At 48.3% G+C, this 16,436-nt stretch overlaps 1 protein-coding gene across 3 annotated transcripts in view; it reads left to right on the forward strand.

Annotated features, from left to right (window-relative positions):
* TLCD4 (TLC domain containing 4) overlaps nucleotides 1–16,436 on the forward strand; it is a 175,728-nt gene that overhangs the window by 19,330 nt on the left and 139,962 nt on the right. The window contains exon 1 of one of the 3 annotated variants that reach the window (XM_063939832.1): nucleotides 13,737–13,939. The exons of the other annotated variants lie outside the window; for them this stretch is intronic. The gene's annotated coding sequence lies outside the window, so the exon portion shown is untranslated. Of the gene's footprint in view, nucleotides 1–13,736; nucleotides 13,940–16,436 lie in introns of those variants that run through there. 3 annotated transcript variants of the gene reach the window in all.

Here is a 16,436-nt window from a genome sequence, read left to right on the forward strand (position 1 = left end):
TCAGTCGGTCGACACAGACACAGACACGGACACTGACTCCAGTGTCGACGGTGAAGAAACAAACGTATTTTCCTTTAGGGCCACACGTTACTTGTTAAGGGCAATGAAGGAGGTGTTACATATTTCTGATACTACAAGTACCACAAAAAAGGGTATTATGTGGAGTGTGAAAAAACTACCTGTAGTTTTTCCTGAATCAGATAAATTAAATGAAGTGTGTGATGATGCGTGGGTTTCCCCCGATAGAAAATTATTGGCGGTATACCCTTTCCCGCCAGAAGTTAGGGCGCGTTGGGAAACACCCCTTAGGGTGGATAAGGCGCTCACACGCTTATCAAAACAAGTGGCGGTACCGTCTCCAGATAGGGCCGCCCTCAAGGAGCCAGCTGATAGGAGGCTGGAAAATATCCTAAAAAGTATATACACACATACTGGTGTTATACTGCGACCAGCGATCGCCTCAGCCTGGATGTGCAGCGCTGGGGTGGCTTGGTCGGATTCCCTGACTGAAAATATTGATACCCTTGACAGGGACAGTATTTTATTGACTATAGAGCATTTAAAGGATGCATTTCTATATATGCGAGATGCACAGAGGGATATTTGCACTCTGGCATCAAGAGTAAGTGCGATGTCTATATCTGCCAGAAGTTGTTTATGGACACGACAGTGGTCAGGTGATGCAGATTCCAAACGGCACATGGAAGTATTGCCGTATAAAGGAGAAAAAGACAACGTCTTTTCAGCCTCAGTCCTTTCGTCCCCCAGCCTCAGTCCTTTCGTCCCCATAAGGGCAAGCGGGCAAAGGGCCAGTCATATCTGCCATGGGATAGAGGAAAGGGAAGAAGACTGCAGCAGGCAGCCCATTCCCAGGAACAGAAGCCCTCCACCGCTTCTGCCAAGTCCTCAGCATGACGCTGGGGCCGTACAAGCGGACTCAGGTGCGGTGGGGGGTCGTCTCAAGAGTTTCAGCACGCAGTGGGCTCACTCGCAAGTGGACCCCTGGATCCTACAAGTAGTATCCCAGGGGTACAGATTGGAGATTCGAGACGTCTCCCCCTCGCAGGTTCCTGAAGTCTGCTTTACCAACGTCTCCCTCCGACAGGGAGGCAGTAGTGGAAACAATTCACAAGCTGTATTCCCAGCAGGTGATAATCAAAGTACCCCTCCTACAACAAGGAAAGGGGTATTATTCCACACTATATTGTGGTGCTGAAGCCAGACGGCTCGGTGAGACCTATTCTAAATCTGAAATATTTGAACACTTACATACAAAGGTTCAAATCAAGATGGAGTCACTCAGAGCAGTGATAGCGAACCAGGAAGAAGGGGACTATATGGTGTCCCGGGACATCAGGGATGCTTACCTCCATGTCCAAATTTGCCCTTCTCACCAAGGGTACCTCAGGTTCGTGGTACAGAACTGTCACTATCAGTTTCAGACGCTGCTGGTTGGATTGTCCACGGCACCCCGGGTCCTTACCAAGGTAATGGCCGAAATGATGATTCTTCTTCAAAGAAAATGGACGATCTCCTGATAAGGGCAAGGTCCAGAGAACAGTTGGAGGTCGGAGTAGCACTATCTCAAGTAGTTCTACGACAGCACGGGTGGATTCTAAATATTCCAAAACCGCAGCTGTTTCCGACGACACGTCTGCTGTTCCTAGGGATGATTCTGGACACAGTCCAGAAAAAGGTGTTTCTCCCGGAGAAGAAAGCCAGGGAGTTATCCGAGCTAGTCAGGAACCTCCTAAAACCAGGAAAAGTGTCAGTGCATCATTGCACAAGGGTCCTGGGAAAAATGGTGGCTTCTTACGAAGCGATTCCATTCGGCAGATTTCACGCAAGAACTTTTCAGTGGGATCTGCTGGAAAAATGGTCCGGATCGCATCTTCAGATGCATCAGCGGATAACCCTGTCTCCAAGGACAAGGGTGTTTCTTCTGCGGTGGCTGCAGAGTGCTCATCTACTAAAGGGCCGCAGATTCGGCATTCAGGACTGGGTCCTGATGACCACGGATGCCAGCCTGAGAGGCTGGGGAGCAGTCACACAGGAAAAAAATTTCCAGGGAGTGTGATCAAGTCTGGAGACTTCTCTCCACATAAATATACTGGAGCTAAGGGCAATTTACAATGTTCTAAGCTTAGCAAGACCTCTGCTTCAAGGTCAGCCGGTATTGATCCAGTGGGACAACATCACGGCAGTCGCCCACGTAAACAGACAGGGCGGCACAAGAAGCAGGAGGGCAATGGCAGAAACTGCAAGGATTCTTCGCTGGGCGAAAAATCATGTGATAGCACTGTCAGCAGTGTTCATTCCGGGAGTGGACAACTGGGAAGCAGACTTCCTCAGCAGGCACGACCTCCACCCGGGAGAGTGGGGACTTCATCCAGAAGTCTTCCACATGATTGTGAACCGTTGGGAAAAACCAAAGGTGGATATGATGGCGTCTCGCCTCAACAAAAAACTGGACAGGTATTGCGCCAGGTCAAGAGACCCTCAGGCAATAGCTGTGGACGCTCTGGTAACACCGTGGGTGTTCCAGTCAGTGTATGTGTTTCCTCCTCTGCCTCTCATACCAAAAGTACTGAGAATTATACGGCAAAGGGGAGTAAGAACGATACTCGTGGCTCCGGATTGGCCAAGAAGAACTTGGTACCCGGAACTTCAGGAGATGCTCACGGAAGATCCGTGGCCTCTACCTCTAAGACGGGACCTGCTTCAGCAGGGACCGTGTCTATTCCAAGACTTACCGCGGCTGCGTTTGACGGCATGGCGGTTGAACGCCGAATTCTAAGGGAAAAAGGCATTCCGGAAGAGGTCATTCCTACACTGGTAAAAGCCAGGAAGGAGGTGACTGCACAACATTATCACCGCATTTGGAGAAAATATGTTGCGTGGTGTGAGGCCAGGAAGGCCCCCACGGAGGAATTTCAATTGGGTCGATTCCTACATTTCCTGCAAACAGGATTGTCTATGGGCCTCAAATTGGGGTCCATTAAGGTTCAAATTTCGGCCCTGTCGATTTTCTTCCAGAAAGAATTGGCTTCAGTTCCTGAAGTCCAAACTTTTGTAAAAGGAGTACTACATATACAGCCCCCGGTTGTGCCCCCAGTGGCTCCGTGGGACCTTAATGTAGTTTTGGATTTTCTCAAATCCCATTGGTTTGAGCCACTCAAATCGGTGGATTTGAAATATCTTACATGGATAGTAACCATGCTACTGGCCCTGGCTTCAGCCAGGAGAGTGTCAGAATTGGCGGCTTTATCGTATAAAAGCCCATATCTGATTTTCCATTCGGACAGGGCAGAACTGCGGACGCGTCCTCAGTTTCTGCCTAAGGTGGTGTCAGCGTTTCACCTGAACCAGCCTATTGTGGTGCCTGCGGCTACTAGCGATTTGGAGGATTCCAAGTTGCTGGACGTTGTCAAGGCATTGAAAATATATATTTCAAGGACGGCTGGAGTCAGAAAATCTGACTCGCTGTTTATACTGTATGCACCCAACAAGCTGGGTGCTCCTGCTTCTAAGCAGACGATTGCTCGTTGGATTTGTAGCACAATTCAACTTGCACATTCTGTGGCAGGCCTGCCACAGCCTAAATCTGTCTAGGCCCATTCCACAAGGAAGGTGGGCTCATCCTGGGCGGCTGCCCGAGGGGTCTCGGCATTACAACTCTGCCGAGCAGCTACGTGGTCGGGGGAGAACACGTTTGTAAAATTCTACAAATTTGATACCCTGGCTAAAGAGGACCTGGAGTTCTCTCATTCGGTGCTGCAGAGTCATCCGCACTCTCCCGCCCGTTTGGGAGCTTTGGTATAATCCCCATGGTCCTGACGGAGTCCCCAGCATCCACTAGGACGTCAGAGAAAATAAGATTTTACTTACCGATAAATCTATTTCTCGTAGTCCGTAGTGGATGCTGGGCGCCCATCCCAAGTGCGGATTGTCTGCAATACTTGTACATAGTTATTGTTACAAAAAAATCGGGTTGTTATTGTTGTGAGCCGTCTGTTCAGAGGCTCCTACGTTTGTCATACTGTTAACTGGGTTCAGATCACAAGTTGTACGGTGTGATTGGTGTGGCTGGTATGAGTCTTACCCGGGATTCAAAATCCTTCCTTATTGTGTACGCTCGTCCGGGCACAGTATCCTAACTGAGGCTTGGAGGAGGGTCATAGGGGGAGGAGCCAGTGCACACCACCTGATCCTAAAGCTTTATTTTTGTGCCCTGTCTCCTGCGGAGCCGCTAATCCCCATGGTCCTGACGGAGTCCCCAGCATACACTACGGACTACGAGAAATAGATTTATCGGTAAGTAAAATCTTATTTTTTGTTTGGGGGGGGGGGGGGGGTGCTCTGGCTCCTACACTTTCATCCTGGCTCCTAGATTTTAGAAAAATTTGTCAAGCCCTGGTGTAGGGAGAGATTCAATTAACAGCGGGGTTCTGTCAGAACCTCTTGCGCTAATTCAGCAAGGGTTATCTATCATATTTTTGCTTGTACCCCATAAAGGTCCTGTTAAAAATGAGCAAGGGTGTTCTGTCTTAGTAACCTGGTTTATGCAAAGACTCTTAATTAAATCTCACGCATAACATCTTACCCAGGGATGTAATCAGGATCCCTGAGGTCAGGATCCCGATGGTCAGAATACTCACCGGGATCCATTGGCATTATGACCGTCAGGATGTCGCTGTTGGGATTCTGACCGCTGGCATTACATACCCATCCCCTCACACATACTAAGCTTATCATATAATGGAGTCCAACATTGATGATCCAGAACCAAAGAAATGCTGACCGACCAGCTTCCATTCTCCAATCACTATCTGTATTACATGTTTCTCTAACGTCCTAGTGGATGCTGGGGACTCCGTAAGGACCATGGGGAATAGCGGCTCCGCAGGAGACTGGGCACAGCTAAGAAATAATTAGGACTACCTGGTGTGCACTGGCTCCTCCCACTATGACCCTCCTCCAGACTTCAGTTAGAATCCTGTGCCCGGCCGAGCTGGATGCACACTAGGGGCTCTCCTGAGCTCCTAGAAAGAAAGTATATGTTAGGTTTTTTATGTTACAGTGAGATCTGCTGGCAACAGACTCACTGCAGCGAGGGACTAAGGGGAGAAGAAGCGAACCTACCTAACTGGTGGTAGCTTGGGCTTCTTAGGCTACTGGACACCATTAGCTCCAGAGGGATCGACCGCATGGAACCGGCCATTGGTGTTCGGTCCCGGAGCCGCGCCGCCGGCCCCCTTACAGAGCCAGAAGCAAGAAGAAATCCGGAAAATCGGCGGCAGAAGACATCAGTCTTCACCAAGGTGGCGCACAGCACTACAGCTGTGCGCCATTGCTCCTCATACACACTTCACACTCCGGTCACTGAGGGTGCAGGGCGCTGGGGGGGGGCGCCCTGAGAAGCAATAAATACATCTTGGCTGGCAAATATATCACAATATATAGCCCCAGAGGCTATATATGTGATAAATACCCCTGCCAGAATCCATAAAAAAGCGGGAGAAAAGTCAGCGAAAAAGGGGCGGAGCTGTCTCCCTCAGCACACTGGCACCATTTTCTCTTCACAGTGCACCTGGAAGACAGCTCCCCAGGCTCTCCCCTGTAGTTTTCAGGCTCAAAGGGTTAAAAAGAGAGGGGGGGGGGCACAAAATTTAGGTGCAATATTGTTATACAAGCAGCTATTGGGGGAAAAATCTCTCAGTTATAGTGTTAATCCCTGCATTATATAGCGCTCTGGTGTGTGCTGGCATACTCTCTCTCTGTCTCCCCAAAGGACTTTGTGGGGTCCTGTCCTCAGTCAGAGCATTCCCTGTGTGTGTGCTGTGTGTCGGTACGGCTGTGTCGACATGTGGTATGAGGAAGGTTACGTGGAGGTGGAGCAGAGGCCGATAAATGGGATGTCGTCCCCTGTGGGGCCGACACCAGAGTGGATGGATAGGTGGAAGGTATTAAACGACAATGTCAACTCCTTACAAGGCTGGATGACGTAAAACAGCTGTGGGACAGCCGGCTTCTCAGCCCGCGCCTGCCCAGGCGTCTCAAAGGCCATCAGGGGCTCAAAAAAGCGCCCGTTACCTCAGATGGCAGACACAGATGTCGACACGGAGTCTGACTCCAGTGTCAACGAGATTGAGACATATACACAATCCACTAGGAACATCCGTTACATGATCTCGGCAATAAAAAATGTGTTACGCATTTCTGACATAAACCCAAGTACCACATAAAAGGGGTTTTATTTTTGGGGAGAAAAAGCAGCCAGTGTTTTGTTCCCCCATCAGATGAATGAATGAAGTGTGTAAAGTAGCGTGGGTTCCCCCAATAAGAAACTGGTAATTTCTAAAAAAAGTTACTGATGGCGTGCCCTTTCCCGCCAGAGGATAGGTCACGTTGGGAGATATCCCTTAGGGTGGATAAGGCGCTCACACGTTTGTCAAAAAAGGTGGCACTGCCGTCTTAGGATACGGCCACCTTGAAGGAGCCTGCTCATAAAAAGCAGGAGACTATCATGAAGTCTGTATATACACACTCAGGTTATATACTGAGACCTGCAATTGCCTCAGCATAAATAGTGCTGATGCAGCGTGGTCTGATACCCTGTCAGATAATATTAATACTCTAGGACAGGGAAAATAGTTTGCTAACATAGAGCATATTAAAGACGTTGTCTTATATATAAAGGATGCACAGAGGGATATTTGCCGGCTGGCATCCAGAATTAATGCAATGTCCATTCTGCCAGGAGGGTATTAGAAACCCGGCAGTGGACAGGTGATGCTGCCTATAAAAGGCACATGGAGATTCTGCCTTATAAGGGTGAGGAATTGTTGGGGATGGTCTCTGGGACCTCGTATCCACAGCAACAGCTGGGAAGAAATTTTTTTTTACCTCAGGTTTCCTCACAGCCTAAGAAAGCACCGTATTTTCAGGTACAGTCCTTTCGGCTACAGAAAAGCAAGCGGGTCAAAGGCGCTTCCTTTCTGCACAGAGACAAGGGAAGAAGGAAAAAGCTGCACCAGCAGCCAGTTCCCAGGATCAAAAATCTTCCCCCGCTTCCTCTGAGTCCACCGCTTGACGTTGGGGCTCCACAGGTGGAGACAGGTGCGGTAGGGGCGCGTCTCGGGAACTTCAGGGACCAGTGGGTTTGCCCACAGGTGGATCCCTAGGTTCTGCAAATAGTATCACAGGGATACAGGCTGGAGTTTGAGGCGACTCCCCCTCGCCGTTACCTCACCTCAGCCTTGCCTGCTGCCCTCGGAGAAAGGTAGTACTGGCGGCAATTCACAAGCTGCACTTCCAGCAGGTGAAATCTAGGTACCCCTCCTTCAACAAGGCCGGGGTTACTATTCCAAAATGTTGTGGTACTGAAACCAGACGGTTCGGTGAGACCCATTCTAAAATTGAAAGCCTTGAACACTTATATACGAAGGTTCAAGTTCGAAATGGAATCGCTCAGGGCGATTATTGCAAGCCTAGATGGTATCACTGGACATCAAGGATGCTTACCTGCATGTCCCTATTTACCCTTTTCACCAGGAGTACCTCAAAATTGTGGTACAGGATTGTCATTACCAATTCCAGACGTTGCCGTTGGTCTGTCCCCGGCACCAAGGTATTTACCAAGGTAATGGCCGAAATAATTATCCCGTACTTGGACGATCTCCTTATAAAGGCGAGGTCCAGGGAGCAGTTGTTCGGCGGAGTAGCACTATCTCGGGAAGTGCTACAACAGCACGGCTGAATTCTGAATATTCCAAAGTCGCAGCTGGTTCCTACGACGCGTCTACTGTTCCTGAATATGGTTCTGGACACAGAACAGGATAAAAAGGGTTTCTCCCGGAGGAGAAGTCCAAGGAGTTGTCGTCTCTAGACAGAGACCTCCTAATACGTATACAGGTGTCGGTGCATCAATGCACGCGAGCCCTGGGAAGGATGGTAGCTTCTTACGAAGAAATTCCATTCGCCAGGTCCCATTCAAGGATTTTCCAGTGGGATCTGTTGGACATGTGGTCCGGGTCGCATCTTCAGATGCATCGGCGGATAACCCTGTCTCCGAGGGCCAGGGTGTCGTTGTTGTGGTGGCTGCAGAGTGCTCATCTTCTAGGGGGCCGCAGATTCAGCATACAGGACTGGGTCCTGGTGACCACGGATGCCAGCCTTCGAGGCTGGGGGGCAGTCACACAGGGAAGAAACTTCCAAGGCTATGGAAAAGTCAGGAGACTTCCCTACACATAAATATTCTGGAACTAAGGGCCATTTACAATGCCCTAAGTCAGGCTAGACCCCTGCTTCAACACCGGCCGGTGCTGATCCAGTCAGACAACATCACGGCGGTCGCTCATGTACACAACAGGGCGGCACAAGAAGCAGGATGGCGATGGCAGAAGCCACAAGGATTCTCCGATGGGCGGAAAATCATGTGTTAGCACTGTCAGCAGTGTTCATTCCCGGAGTGGACGACTGAGAAGCAGACTTTCTCAGAAGACACGACCTCCACCCGGGAGAGTGGGGACTTCATCCAGAAGTCTTCCAAATGATTGTACACCGTTGGGAAAGGCCACAGGTGGACATGATGGCGTCCCGCCTCAACTAAAAGTTACAAAGATATTGCGCCAGGTCAAGGACCCTCAGGCGATAGCTGTGGACGCTCTGGTAACACCGTGGGTGTACCAGTCGGTGTATGTGTTCCCTTCTCTGCCTCTCTTACCCAGGGTAATGAGAATAATAAGAAGGAGAGGAGTAAGAACTATACTCATTGTTCCGGGTTGGCCAAGAAGAGCTTGGTAACCAGAACTCCAAGAAATGATCTCAGAGGACCTATGGCCTCTGCCGCTCAGACAGGACCTGCTGCAGCAGGGGGCCTGTCTGTTTCAAGACGTACCGCGGCTGCGTTGACGGCATGGCGGTTGAACGCCGGATCCTGAAGGAAAAGGGAATTCCGGAGGAAGTTATCCCTACGCTATTTAAAGCTAGGAAAGAAGTGAACGCTAACTATTATCACCGCATAGGGCGGAAATATGTTGCATACTGTGAGGCCAGGAAGGCCCCAAAGGAGAAATTTCAGCTAGGTCGATTTCTGCACTTCCTACAGTCAGAGGTGACTATGGGCCTACAATTGGGTTCCATTAAGGTCCAGATTTCGGCTCTATCGATTTTCTTCCAAAATGGAACTGGCTTCACTGCCTGAAATTCAGACATTTGTCAAGGGAGTGCTGCATATTCAGCCTCCTTTTGTGCCTCCAGTGGCACCGTGGGACCTCAACGTGGTGTTGGGTTTCCTAAAGTCACATTGGTTTGAGCCACTCAAAACCGTGGATTTAAAATATCTCACGTGGAAAGTGGTCATGCTTTTGGCCTTGGCTTCGGCAAGGCGGGTGGCAGAATTGGCGGCTTTGTCATGCAAAAGCCCCTATTTGATTTTCCATATGGATAGGGCAGAATTGAGGACTAGTCCCCAGTTTCTTCCTAAGGTGGTATCAGCTTTTCACTTGAACCAACCTATCGTGGTGCCTGCGGCTACTAGGGACTTGGAGGACTCCCAAGTTACTGGACGAAGTCAGGGCCTTGAAAATTTATGTTTCCAGGACGGCTGGAGTCAGGAAGACTGACTCGCTATTTATCCTGTATGCACCAAACAAGATGGGTGCTCCTGCTTCAAAGCAGACTATTGCTCGCTGGATTTGTAGCACAATTCAGCTTGCGCATTCTGTGGCTGGCCTGCCGCAGCCTAAATCTGTAAAAGCCCATTCCACGAGGAAAGCGGGCTCTTCTTGGGCGGCTGCCCGAGGGGTCTCGGCTTTACAACTTTGCCGAGCTGCTACTTGGTCAGGGGCAAACACGTTTGCAAAATTCTACAAATTTGATACCCTGGCTGAGGAGGACCTTGAGTTCTCTCATTCGGTGCTGCAGAGTCATCCGCACTCTCCCGCCCGTTTGGGAGCTTTGGTATAATCCCCATGGTCCTTACGGAGTCCCCAGCATCCACTAGGACGTTAGAGAAAATAAGATTTTACTCACCGGTAAATCTATTTCTCGTAGTCCGTAGTGGATGCTGGGCGCCCGTCCCAAGTGCGGACTGTCTGCAATACTTGTATATAGTTATTGTTAACTAAAAGGGTTATTGTTGAGCCATCTGTTGAGAGGCTCTGTTATGTTCATACTGTTAACTGGTTATAATATCACGAGTTATACGGTGTGATTGGTGTGGCTGGTATGAGTCTTACCCGGGATTCAAAATCCTTTCCTTATTGTGTCAGCTCTTCCGGGCACAGTATCCTTACTGAAGTCTGGAGGAGGGTCATAGTGGGAGGAGCCAGTGCACACCAGGTAGTCCTAATTCTTTCTTAGCTGTGCCCAGTCTCCTGCGGAGCCGCTATTCCCCATGGTACTTACGGAGTCCCCAGCATCCACTACGGACTACGAGAAATAGATTTACCGGTGAGTAAAATCTTATTTTCTTCTGTATATGTGACTCCTCTCCTTTTAGTTATTTGAGGTAGGTACAGTTTTTGCTTGGGAGCAGAGCAAACCATGTTGCACTGCAAGCACTGAGGCGGAGTTGAGTGTACACCCTATTGTGGAGCCTATCTGGCATGAATTCGCACTGCGCATGTGCCAAAATGGACGCTCTTATGGATATTTACTTATGGATGCTCACAAGTACGCCATCACTGGCTTACTGCCAGTGAGGGGGTGTTCATGCAAATGTGTCCTGTACAGACCTGGATGTAAGCAAAAATACACCCTCTATAGACAAGGCGCAAGTGCTTGCTGATGATGATGACTTGTAACAAACCCCTACCTACTTCCAGCTCTGTATCAAGCACATAATGGCCAGCTGTATTTTAGAGATGGACTCAGATGAACCCAGTTGCGCATTTATAATGGGTGCAAGGTGTGGGCGCCATGTTCCCGGAGACCTGTGCATGTGACCTAGGCTCTGGCACGGAGGCTGCACATGGGCCCCCTCCACTCTTAATCCACCCCTGGATGCACCCTTTCATAACTCTAAATCACCCTGTGCATTTTCACATTATACCCCCCGCCTCACAACATAAAAAGGAGAGTAAAGCCCCCATTTATCAAGCCTTGGAGAGTGATAATAGCACAGTGATAAAGTACCAGCCAATCAGTTCCTAACCGACATGTCACAGGCTGTGTTTGAAAAATGACAGGAGCTGGTTGGCTTGTACTTTATCACCGTGCTATTTATCACTCTCCAAGGCTTGATATATCTGGGCCTAAATCTGGGTACACACCTGGCCGACGGATCGGCTGTTTGGCTAATCCACCGACCTAACTGACAATTGGCCTGTGCATACACACTTACCAGTCATCTGCCTGAAGTATCATGCCTAACGTTACAACTGGGAGGGCATGTTCATGTGCCCGCCCAGTTGAGATGTCAGTCACCAGTGGTCTCCGGACCACATGTACGTGACCGCCCGTACACACAGTCAGATCGCCATTCAGGTGAGGCAGGTGTGGCTGGGCCTCTGCTGATATTACAAATATCTTTCTATTATCTAAATTCCAGAGTACAGTATACTGGAGTATGACAGGTGAGGCTCTGTCTCCCCTGCCTACCTTGTCCACATATATCTGATCAAAACTCACCAAATTTCAAGCAGTATATACTGCTGCACCTTTGTATAATGGAAATAGGGGGACCTGAACTGCGCACCCTATTTTTAAACATAATAAAAGGTGCGGCCATGCTGAGGCTTCTAGTAACATACAAGATTAAAAAAAAATTGTGATACACAATGCACTAAGAATACTCATAGTCAAAATAATTTTTATAACTTTCATACAATTCACATGGAGTATAAGTTAAGTTCTTAGCACATGTTTGGCCAAATATGTGGGCCCATCCACCGCTTCCAGGTGAACGTCATTAGATGGGTCCCTAACATCTCTAATACTAACACATTATATAAATGTATCCTTTACCTATGTATAATGCCTACATGGACCATCAGGTGCATAGAACTGTATATATATAGAGATAGATAGATGAGGATGCAGGAGTGGATCTAGATTTAAATCACTCTAGGACAAGTTTCTAGAGCTTGTGAATGTTAAGCACGTTCCATTTAAGTTTACTACTGCACTTTTGCTGTTATGGTTTAACCATATTTGTACTGTATGCACCAAGCTATACAATATTTTGTGTACTCAAATGAGAGGTGGTTATCTCTATCTTGCTCCTGGTCTATTGTACAAATTCCCAGAGTTAAGTTACAAATGCTTCACCACAATATTTTATGGCCTAAACCTTGCAAACTGGGACTTGTAGTTCTGTAACTGTTGGCAAGGCACATATTGCCTATCTCTGATATAAGGATTCCTTCATGTTGTTGCAAAAAGTACGTGTCTGTATTCAGGTAAGATATTTGTGTAGCAGGTGCCAGGCAGCACTTACTTGGCTCTATTTTAATGACTTTAGGTTTGTCATCCTAGTACTATTTACACACTGTTACCTTACGGTCAGGGCCGGCCCGAGCCTAATTATTTTGGTATGTGAGTATATATTTTGTCGCCCTTTAGTGGAATATATAGGTGCGTGGCTTCATGGGGAAGGTGCGTGGCCACAGAATAATATCAATTCACATTGCACCGCACAGTAGAGCCCAATATACACTCGGCGGTGACGTGCCGATCACGTGATTACCATATGATCTATCGCATGGTAATCACTTTGGCAGTTCAGGTGCGATTTCATCGCACCTGAACTGCCGGTGCGATGCCCCGTGATGTCGCGTCGCAGGACATCGCACAAGTGTATGGGTACCAAAAAGCTGGCCATACACCTAAAGATTTATCTGTCCAATCTGGCTGGTTGGAATGAAAATCTGGTAATGGCAATTGACCATTATTTTGCTTCTAAATGCCGTAAAACTGACAAATAGGTCATTCAGACAAATTGGTTAATCAAATCGATATATGTGTGACTGACCATTTTTGTCTGTTTTCCAGTGTTTAGGAGGAAATGGTAATTGTTATTTACTCTGATCCATTACTAGAGTTTCATTCCAACCAGCCTGACTGGACAGATAAATCTTTAGCTTACCTCACAACTGTCCTGATTTTCGTGGGACATTGACGTATTTTGTGGACTGTCCCGCTGTCCCAACCGCTGGCCACAGTGGCCCACGGTGTGTGTGTGTGTGGGGGGCAGTTAGAAGGCTCCGGTCACTCGCTGCGCAGTGCTGAATAGACGCTGTGCACATGCGAAGAGGGGGCATGCCATCAGCTCTCAGAGCGCTGGGCATGCCATCTCAGCGACGAAAATGGGGGGCCTGTCTCGCGAGCGTGGCACTCCTGCAAAGCCACGCCCGCTTTAAAATAGGCTACGCCCCATTTCCGGTGCGGCTTCGCCACGCACCTGTCGCGGGCACACATTTTTAGATGCTGGAAGGTATGCTTTAAGTGTATAGCCAGCTCTCTCTGCACATGTTACATCTGCCCCACCTGCAGGGCAACATGGTTTTGCCCATTAGTGTGCTTTTGTTGACACACCTGAATAAGGCCCTATTTCCATAAACTGATTCACTGGAAAATTGACAGTGGTGGCCTGGGCTGCATAGTGCTGTTCTCAGGCTGGCTGTGATACATGTTCTAGTGAATGATAGCCTGAGTTACTGCTCTATAACACATATGCACAAGCGGCTCATCTTGCAGATGTTGGGAAATGTGTTTAGTAGTTTCAAGACTGGCACGCAGCATGACAGTGCAGTGACATTTGATCGGTCTGCTGACTAACAGGAGAACTAGCAGAGGCTTCACTCATTTTGCTACAACATAAACAGCGCAGCTATCTAATGAATGTAACTTTTTCTGGAGGAACCTCTTTACTGGAACTCACAGCTTAATGGACACTGTGACCCACTTGGGACCTTCTCTATAAAGGAAAGAATCGGTAACAGTCCAGATTTCTCATGCATAGCAGCATTTTATAAATGTTTGACTGTATTTGTATATGTAAAAGTTTTCTTTACCCTCATAGAACTTAAATAATAGAACATAGGGGGTAATTCCAAGTTGATCGCAGCAGGACATTTTTTAGCAGTTGGGCAAAACCATGTGCACAGCAGGGGAGGCAGATATAACATGTGCAGAGAGAGATAGATTTGGGTGTGGTGAGTTCAATCTGCAATCTAAATTGCAGTGTAAAAATAAAGCAGCCAGTATTTACCCTGCACAGAAACAAAATAACCCACCCAAATCTAACTCTCTCTGCAAATGTTATATCTGCCCCCCCTGCAGTGCACATGGTTTTGCCCAACTGCTAAAAAATTTCCTGCTGCGATCAGCTTGGAATTACCCCCCTAATCAAGTGTATTTAATTTAATATAATGATATGTATAACCCATATTACCAGGTAGGGACGTGCTCCAACTTTCTTATACCCCTTTCAGACCGCCTGAGGAGGGTCGCACACGGGAGCTCCCAGTGTGCTCGCGACCAGGGTTGAAATACCAGGTCACTCGTTTGGTATTAACCCTTGCACCTTTCAGACCACACCTGAACGTGGGTTTTGCTCGCTTATGTGCCAATAACCCATGTTCATAGGTGGCAGTCTGAAAGGGGTATAACCAACCTTTATTTGAAAAATAAATGAATCTGGTTGATTTGAGTTACAGCATTTTTGTGCATATGGCTCCTTTTAGAGAGTAACCTCATTAAAAATGGTGTTGCCTAAGTAAAATTGTTGTGCTGAGAACGAAAACTTACTAAAACATTTTCTGATACTTTAAATTGAACTCCTGATTTAGGGGCTTATTTATCATTAAATATTTGCAGGACATTCCCCCAAAACAGACATTTTTGGGGGTACACACACTTATTTAGTGTCCCTCAGATGTACTATGGCGGGATCACACCAAGGGGGTCATTCCGAGTTGTTCGCTCGTTGCCGATTTTCGCTATACTGCGATTAGTAGCTTACTGCGCATGCGCAAGGTTCGCAGAGCGCATGCGCTTAGTTATTTTACACAAAAGTTAGGTATTTTACTCACGGCGTAACAAAGCTTTTTCATCGTTCTGCTGATCGGTGAGTGATTGACAGGAAGTGGGTGTTTCTGGGTGGAAACTGACCGTTTTCTGGGAGTGTGCGGAAAAACGCAGGCGTATCAGGGAAAAACGCGGGAGTGGCTGGAGAAACAGGGGGAGTGTCTGGCCGAACGCTGGGTGTGTTGTGACGTCAAACCAGGAACGAAACTGACTGAACTGATCGCAATGTAGGAGTAAGTCTGGAGCTACTCAGAAACTGCTAAGAATTTTCTATTCGCAATTCTGCTAATCTTTCGTTCGCAATTCTGCTAAGCTAAGATACACTCCCAGAGGGCGGCGGCTTAGCATGTGCAATGCTGCTAAAGGCAGCTAGCGAGCGAACAACTCGGAATGAGGGCCCAGATACGGTATATTTGATATCTGCTGCGGTCAGGGCCAGCAACATAAATCTTGGGGTCCGGTACAGTGATATTCCTGGGGCCCCCTCAGATTATATATATTAAAGTGCAACTGAATTTGGTACACTATATAAGAAACTGTTAATAAATAAATATATATAGATATATTTATTATTTATGTATACACATATATATATAAATATGTATATCTCTCCTTCCTCCCCACACACTCCACAGTCTGTCTCTCTCCAATGACTCCATGCTGCATTCCCAGCTCTCCCACCCAATTCCATAGCCCTGTGTCCCCTCACCAATCTACTCTTACCCCGGGTAGAGACTTCCTGCGCTGCACTCCCCAGTATCCAGACCCGAACACTGCACAGCAGGTACCATGCGGCGCTTACACCCTATCAGAAAAGGCCGGCGCAAGGCAAGGGGAATCCTGGCCAGCGGAGCTGCTGCCATTTCCTTTAACTGCCTGCAACAGAGCTGGACCCGGAAGAGCGGGCCACACTCACGCTGCACAGTCACTGTGTGTGAGAGGCTTCTGTCACTCTGAGGCTGTGCCCACACCGCCTACAGCTCGCTGCCCCATTTGGACAAGACAGCTCACATTCCTGCCAGGTACTAAGTGGCGTATCCTTGGGGCCCCTCTGATGCTTGGGGCCTGGTACAGGTGTCCCCTTTGACGCAGGGCCGTCTTAACAGCAGTGTAGGCCCCTGGGCAAAGTAATGCACTGGGGCCCCCACCCATCCTCTATCGGTAGGGGTGGAGGGTGCTATCAGCCGCAGCTTTGATGTCCCGCAGGTGGTAGGGGGTGTTCTATCTTCCGCTCAGCATGTAGGACCTGGAGCAGTAATTTCTGCTAATTACTCCTTTACTGCACAGATAGTGGGAGATGGGGCAGGAGGGAGAACACCAAACTGTAGAAGGGGGCATTGTGCTGAATGAAGGGGCACCGGTATATAACTTACAGGGTGGTAGGGCAGGGTTTAATACACGGG

This window comes from Pseudophryne corroboree, chromosome 9, assembly GCF_028390025.1.
Source record: "Pseudophryne corroboree isolate aPseCor3 chromosome 9, aPseCor3.hap2, whole genome shotgun sequence".
NCBI lineage: Eukaryota > Metazoa > Chordata > Amphibia > Anura > Myobatrachidae > Pseudophryne > Pseudophryne corroboree.